This window comes from Antechinus flavipes, chromosome 2 (genome assembly GCF_016432865.1).
Source record: "Antechinus flavipes isolate AdamAnt ecotype Samford, QLD, Australia chromosome 2, AdamAnt_v2, whole genome shotgun sequence".
Classification (NCBI taxonomy): domain Eukaryota; kingdom Metazoa; phylum Chordata; class Mammalia; order Dasyuromorphia; family Dasyuridae; genus Antechinus; species Antechinus flavipes.
The window spans coordinates 500,216,212-500,224,203 of record NC_067399.1 but is presented as its reverse complement, the minus strand read 5'-3'; the positions used below and the strand labels follow the sequence as shown (position 1 = coordinate 500,224,203).

General features: G+C 37.2%; 1 long non-coding RNA gene across 1 annotated transcript in view; it reads left to right on the top strand.

The window, feature by feature from the left end:
- The first annotated feature begins 308 nt into the window (after positions 1-308).
- The window catches only part of LOC127550883 (uncharacterized), a 43,613-nt gene continuing 35,929 nt past the window's right edge, over positions 309-7,992 (top strand). The window contains exon 1 of the long non-coding RNA XR_007950956.1: positions 309-1,386. This is a non-coding gene — a long non-coding RNA (uncharacterized LOC127550883). The remainder of the gene's footprint in view (positions 1,387-7,992) is intronic.

Below are 7,992 nucleotides of genomic sequence, written 5' to 3'. Positions count from 1 at the left end.
GTCCCACCTGCTCCAGAAAACCTTCTTCAACTACTTCAACCCTCAATAATCTCTCCTTTCAATGAATTCCCATAATACTTAGTACCTGAACCAATCCTTTTGTTGCTTAGTCCCCCAACCATATTGTCTTGTCACTGCTTCCTGTGGCACATCTTATCTCCCCAACAACAGCGTGAATTCCATAAAGTTAGGAAACATGCTTTTGCATTTCCCACATCACCTTGCACACAAATGCTCAATAAGTAGTAATTGAATTGAGGCTGGGTATAAATTACATGGTTTCCATAGAGATTCTCTCTTCCCTGCCCAGTCCAAAAATTCTATAATCCCATTCCCTAAAACTAATCTCCCTACCATCAGCCTCCAAACCATCACTTTAGCCAAAAATGATTTTATTTTCATCATACACATCTCCTCTGATAATAGCAGAAAGATGAAATGTGGTATAATGGGAAGAGTACCAGGAGTCCTGACTCTGCCACTGGCACTCTCTGTAGGCTTAAGCAAATCACTCACCTCCTAAGCCTCAAGTTGGACTGAAGTGATCCCTAACTCAAGCATTTTAGGAGATATATACTATCCTCAGGTCTTGACCAAGCCACTCAATCTTGTTAGACCTGTGATTTTAAAGGGCAGGGTGAATTATAACCAGTTCTCTCTTGGCCAGCACCAAGAATAACATAAGAGGTTTCATTCTGGTTTTTCTCCCTTTAAGGAAAAGAAAAGGAAAGCCTTTTTTAAATAACCAAAGTTGAACTTTTAAAAGGAGCATGGGCAACAGTATTTAAATCTCCAGAGAAAGTATTTTTGTTGCTGCTGTTGTGGATTTTTTTTTTTTTTTTTGAGAGAGGATAGAAGAGGATAATTTTGAAGTCTAACAGTAACACAACAGCAGCTGGACAAATAGGAATATCATGTGTGCTTTCAGAGAGAGGACTAAAGATGAGTCGACATGATTTTTCAAGTTGAGGAAGAAATAAGGCTGAGGATAGATTCCTGTTCTACATCATTTCCACAGCAAACACAGCACATTTCTTTTCTTTCTTTTCTTTTTTTTTTAAATGGGAAAAAATCAGCCTGTTCAGTGGATAACCTGATGGGGGCAATCCCAGTTCCCAGGACACTCTAGATTTTCCTTTCGGTGCCCTCTTCTTTCTCCCTTCTCCTGCTTCCCGAATCACGCGCACCTCAGCGCACCCAGGCACACATAGTCTCCCTGTCAAATTCCTGGCTGATCCGGAGGGACATGTGTCGGGGAGCCGGCAAGTTCGCCATCCAACTGCTCTTCCCCGGGGCCTCAGAAACTGCGGTAACCATAGAAACAGCAGCCAATCCGAGGGCTCTGCGGCCAGCAGGGGCGGAGACAGACCCCTCCGACATACACAGGTAGGAATAGAAACAGGAAGGCCTTTCCATCGCGCCACCCAGCAGTCCACTTTAGGATGGGGAGCGCTGCCTGCCGGGTTTCTGCAAACAGACACTTAGAGAAGGTCAGAAAACTTTCCTTCACTTGCACCAAGCACTTTCCGCCCTGAGTAGCCTCTAGCACCAATTTCCCTCTTCTAGTTCTAAATCCAAGATCCTGTGTACTTTTTCCTGCGACCTACACACACACACACACACACACACACACACACACACACACATACACACACACATTTTATTATGGCTACCATACCTTTTTACACTGTTTTTCAATTCTATATTTTATCAGAAACAGTCTCTGACTATGGAAGCTCAGATCTGGAAGGGATCTAAAAAAAATCATCTCATTTAAGGCAATCCTTCAAATACTTGAAGATAGCCATCATCTCCTCTTAACTTTTTTCTCTAGGCTAAACATCCCTAGTTCTTTCAACCAACGATCATATTACAAGTCTCTTCTGCTCACCATCCTGATTTCCTCCTCCTAGATGGACTCCTGTGTAGTCTTCTATGTTCTTTTCACCACAATGACTCATCAGATGGAGACTGGGACTTTGTCATGTATGTCCACCCACTCATTTAACAAAAAAAGGAACTGAGGCTCAGAGAGAGACTGAATTGCTTAAGATCACACACCTAGTTAGTTGTAGACTCAACATAGAACCTAGGTATCCTGACCCTACTCTCCAGATCCCAGGTCTCTACTATAGTACATGTTTCACCTATGCAAATCCTGTCTGCTCAATTAGGCTGTAATATTTGATAACATGCACCCAGACAAGTTTTGTATCATCTCCCATTCCAGCACTCAGCATGGAACTGCACATGTAAATATTAGTTCATTAAATAATAGGTGCTCCAAAAAGGTTTGTTGAATGAATTTGTATCTCAAATATTATTTGGTTTAAAGAGTGCAAGAGAGCTTTAAAAAGTTATTGTGAGTTTTCATGGCTCCAAATGGTTCACCCCATCACACAGAACTGAATTCCTCAAAGCCTAGCACAGAACTAGATAATAAATTAATAATTGCTGGGCTTTATTTAGCATTTTATTATGAAACATTTTTTCATAATTTTTTATTCTCTCTCCATAACAACCTTATAAAGTAGGTAGCACAAATATTATTATTCCCATTTTACCAATAAGGAAATCAAGGTTCCTATAGAGTAAGTGATTTACCAAAGTACATACAGCTAGGAATTGCAATCAGGAATCATACGGAATCTCTGACTCCAAATCCAATACTCTTGTTTCTAGATTTCAAAGATTTTGATTAATTCACTTGTAAGATGTTTGCTAACTAGTAACTCAATCCTATGATCCTCTTTTTTTTCCTTTCTAATACCAAAGGAAAACTCAGCCTTGTTCTGTCTCCTCCCTCTCCTTTACCACCCCTGATTTCTGTCTGCCTAGGCTGGACCAACTGGTCTTTCAAAGTTTTCCCTCAGGGGATCCTCCAATTTAACTGAACCTTATAGAAAGGAGGACTAACTGGTATCTAAGCTCCCTTCCAGCTCTCTCATTCTGTGAGCTCACATGAGAAGCAGATAGCTGATTCCCATTTCTGCTGGGGTTATGGGGCCCTGTGTAAAATGGTGGTAACAGAACCTGTTTGGTAAGTAGATTGGGGAAGCAATTTCAGTTCCCAGCTCACTAAGACTGAAGGGAACTGCCTGCCTCCCAATAGAATATTTGCTCAGGCCACTTAAAGATTTTGGAATGGCAAGGTTCACTGCTTGCCATCTCCAAAACCAAAACAACTCAGGAAATCAGGATTCCAACCCGTTTGTTCATTCCATGGACATGTATTGGGTATCAACCATGAACACCTAAGCTAAGTAGGCATAGAGAGACAGTACAAAGTGTTTTACATGATCCCTGAACTCAGGGAGTTTACAATTTAGCTGGGGAAAGAAAATACATGCTCAAGAAAAACTAAAACAATAATACAAGATGTAGCATATGATGAGTCCTAAGTGAATAGTAACCAATAAAAGTTACAAGAGGCAATGGCACAATTAAAAGAACAGTGTGGCACAATGATTTCAGATCCTAGATGGGCTCTTTATGCACCTATGTCTTTTATATCACTAGTCATTTTAACTTCTCTGAGCTTCATTTCCCTAATATAAAATGAAGATGCTACTGGGGAATGGCTGAACAAATTATGGCACATGAATATAATGGTATATCACTTCAATTAAAAAACAATGAACGTGAATAATTCAGAAAAGACTAGAAAGAATTACACTAATTGATACAAAGGGAAGAACCAAGGAAAGCAACACACAGAATGACTATATAAAACAAAAATAAACAAATAGGGATAAACAAAAGGGAGGGAGGAAAGAAAGGAAACTAATTATATAAGTGATCCCTAGAGAAGAGTTAAGAAAACATGATTCCCTCTCCTCATTAAGGACCTGGAATATTTCATATGATGTCAAAAATAACTGATGGTTTGATAAGTTTTGTTCTTTTTTTATCTTTATTATATGGGATAGATCCCAAGGTAGAAGATATGAGGAGATATTGACAAATGGCTGTAATGTAAAATAAAAGATATCAACAAAAATAAGATTTCCTAATAAAATAAAAGAAAGGGGTTGGATGGATGTTCTCCAGATTCCTTTCCAGTGATCTGATCCTATGATCTTAGCTCAGAGTTTACTATGGACTGTGGTGGGTGGAGGGATCAAGAATTTGAACTGGTTTTTGAATTATGGTTACAATGTAAGTGGAAAAAAGGAACAGAACTGCATTTCAAACAGGAAGGTGAAAATGTAGGTTTGTTTAGAGAAAGTTAGCAAGACAGATAACTGCTAACACGAGCAATACTCTCAATGATTCCTCTGTCCAAAGGAGGTCACAGTCACCAGAGTTCATGACTCAACTACAGCCACTTGATCCCTCTTCTCTAGACTATGCTTAAGAGTCAAAGGATTTAGGAATCAGGTTGTGGCTTCCAAAGTTTTAGTCTTCATTCATTTATCCAAGTTACTTTTCATGACTGGGACCTCAATATAGCCATCTTCAAAACTGAAAAAAAAATGCCTCCAAGAATATATGACTATTTTATATGAATGTTCCACTACCATACTATTCTAATGCCTCATTCTAAATATATGATACAAATACTAAAGCCTCAAAAACTGAAATGTATTATACATTTCACTTTTAGGCAAATTTTAGAGGTTTTTTAATAGGAGAGGAATCTCCTCCAAAGCATACCTTAGCATACTAGAAGGGAATTTAGAGGTCATCTAATCCAACTCCTTATTATACAGGTTAAGAATTGAAATCTAGTTAAGTAACCTGTTCAAGGTCACACAGGTAATGGCATAATCAGAATCTGAACCCTAGTTCTCTGGTAGAGATTCAGTTTCAGCCATCATTCAGCTCCTTCTTATATGCCTTTTATATTTAGTCATTCATTAATTCAACACTCATTTAACAAACACATTAAATATTAGCTGCATTCAGAGCATTGTCTATGTCCCTGGAGAGCTAAACATTCTAAATAAGACATTTCCTGTCCTCATGTAGCTCCCAGTCCAGTCTAGATTTTAAATTTAAAATTTTTAAAATATCACAAATGAATTAGGAAGCTGCTAAACAAAATTCTATGGAAAATTTAAAAGAGGAAGAATCAAGGAAGGGTTTGTGGAGAGAATTTGAATTCAGTTTAAAAGAATGAGTAGGAATTGAATAAGTGAAGGCAAAAGTGGGGAAGGCACTTTTCAATTATAAGAAATAATATAAACAAAAGTAAAGAATCAAGAGAATACAATGCAAGTAAAAAGACCTGTGTCTGAAATATAGGAGGAGGGAGGGCATCATTGGAAAAGAAACTAGAAAGGTCATCTGGTCTCAGTTTGTGAAAGGCTCTAAATGCCAGACAGAAAATTTTAAACTTTATTCATTGGGAAATAGGGAGCTACTGAAAATGTATAGCCTTATAAAATCATAATTTATATTTATAATAATGACTTTGGAAGTATTGCAAGATCCTGAATCATCACCAAATATTCTATTAGGATTGAGCATGCTTTGCTTGCTAAAACAGGAAAACAAGACATTGTATTTTAGGAAGACTTAAGGGACTTTCAGTAGGGCCCAGACATTCCCAAATGAATCTAGGTCCTCAAATGCTCTAGTGTTGTTATGGTCTTATTGCCATTTAACCTCAGTCAACCAGAAAACCCTATTCTCCTTAATATTGTTATTGTTTGTAATTTCAAAAGAAATCAAATTTATAAGCTATTATGTGTGATAACAATTTATTTTTAATCCATTTTTTTCAATTATAGTCAAAATACTTTTAACGTTCATTTTTTAAAAATTTAAAATTTCAAGTTTCAAATTCCTTCCTTCTCAGAGACAGCAAATAATTTGATATAGTTATATATATATACAATCAGGCAAAACATATTTCCATTTTAATCACAACATAAAAGAAACTACAGCTCCCCCCCCCCCAAAAAAAAAAAAAAAAACATGAAAAAAATAAAGTTCAAAAAGTAGGCTTCAATCTTCATTCAGATTCTATCAATTCTTTCTCTGGAAGTAGATAGCATTTTTCATCATAAATCCTTCAGAATATTCTTGGATCTTTCCAAGTCATTCACAGCCAAGTCATTCACAGTTAATCATAATACAATATTGCTGTTACTATATATAATGTACTCCTGGTTCTGCTCACTTCACTTTGTATTAGCTTATATAAGTTTTCCCAGGTTTTTCTGAAATCATCTTGCTTATCATTTGCATAGCTCAATGGCATTCTATCACAATCACACAGTACAACTTATTCAACCATTCCCCAATTAAAGATATTCCTTAAATTTCTAATTCTTTTTTTTTTTTTGGAGGAAGTCAGGATTTGAGGACTTTCCCAGAGTCACATACCTAATAATTATCAGAGATTGGATTTTAACTTAGGTCCTTCTCACTCCAGGTCTAGTGAGCTATCTACTATGTCACTTAGCTCCCCCTCAATATCCAATTCTTTATGGCAATTTATTTTTAAAAATAAACCAAAAATTGTGCTTAGGCTTAAAAAGAGGGGAAAGAGCATCTCTTTTTATATATTACATATTCCCAAGAATCTAGGCTCTGTCATCCCTATGAACTGTGAGATAGAAGATAGCTATATGTAAAGTGTTCAGCTAGAGGTAAAAACATATGCTATATTACCATGAATCTCAACTCAACAGACATTTATTGAACACCTCTGATGAGCAGAATGCTGTGTGAGACATTGGGGGAAAACTATATTGTAGGAAGAAGAAGGAAGAGGAGGAGAAGGAAAAGAATGAGGAAAGGGAGAACTAACATTTGTGTAGGGATGTAAGATTTGAAAATCACTTGAGAGCATTCACTTTACAAATTAATATTATTCCCATTTTAGATGAAGAAACTGAGCTTCAGTGATTCAACTATAGTCGCAAAGCTGTAAAATATCAGAGGAGGAACTAATTGTGTAACTAAGATAAGACCCTTGTTCTTTGTGGAGCTCATAATACAGCAGGGAAATAAGACATACATAATTCTCCATGGAGACTTTGGAAGAGGTGTAAGTGTTTCACTGTGAATTCTCTATCCACTGATAAAAACTCAGGAAAAAGACTTCCTCATGATCTTGATGGTAATGAGATACAGGTAAATATTATACACTATAACACAGACACATCAGAAGAAGGCAAAACAAAGTTTTTTTTGTGAGTCCTACCAAAGGGACTGTATGATGTGGGATTGGAAGTCAGAAAGTCTCAATTCTTGTCTTGACTCTTGTTGCTATGTCCAAGAATATCCCATATCAAATCAGTTTCCAAATACTATTATTTCAATCCCCATAATGTCGCTCCAATTTGTTTCATCCACTAAACCCTAGTTCAGATTCTCATCCTATCTGATGTGAGCCACTATGAATAGGCCCTTCTATAGTCCATCCTCCACTCAGCTATCAAAACAATCTTCCTAATTTCTAAGCCTTAACCATGTCATTCTTTTACTCAAAAAACTTCCCTGCTCCCTACAGTTTTTAGAATCAAAATACAAACTCATTAGCCAGGCATTTGAGGTCCTCCCTAAAACTACCTTTCCACTTATATTTCACTCATACTCTTGAACTCTCCCTCACATACTCCATATTCTTGCCAAATCAAACTATTCTCTACTCTTTGATCTCATCTATCCTCACTTCTAAGCATTCACCCAGGCTGGAACTCCCCCATTCCACACATCTCTACCTATTGAAATTCTTCTCTCAAATTCTTCTCTCACTTTCAGGTCTAATTCAACTATCATAGCATGGATGAAGCCATTCTGATCCCACTTTGTAACTGAAAGTGATCTCTCACCTCCTCAAAATTCTTATTGCATCAAAGCTGGCTCCATCCCCTCCATCCCATGACATTCTACCTTTTATCATAATTATTAATACAGGTGACTCATCTACCTTCCTTATCTCCATTGGATTGTTAAGATCCTTGAGAGCAGGAACTGTGTTGTTTCTCATCTTTGTGCTCTTGCAGCAAACAGAGGCCCTGCATGTAGTAAGTGCAC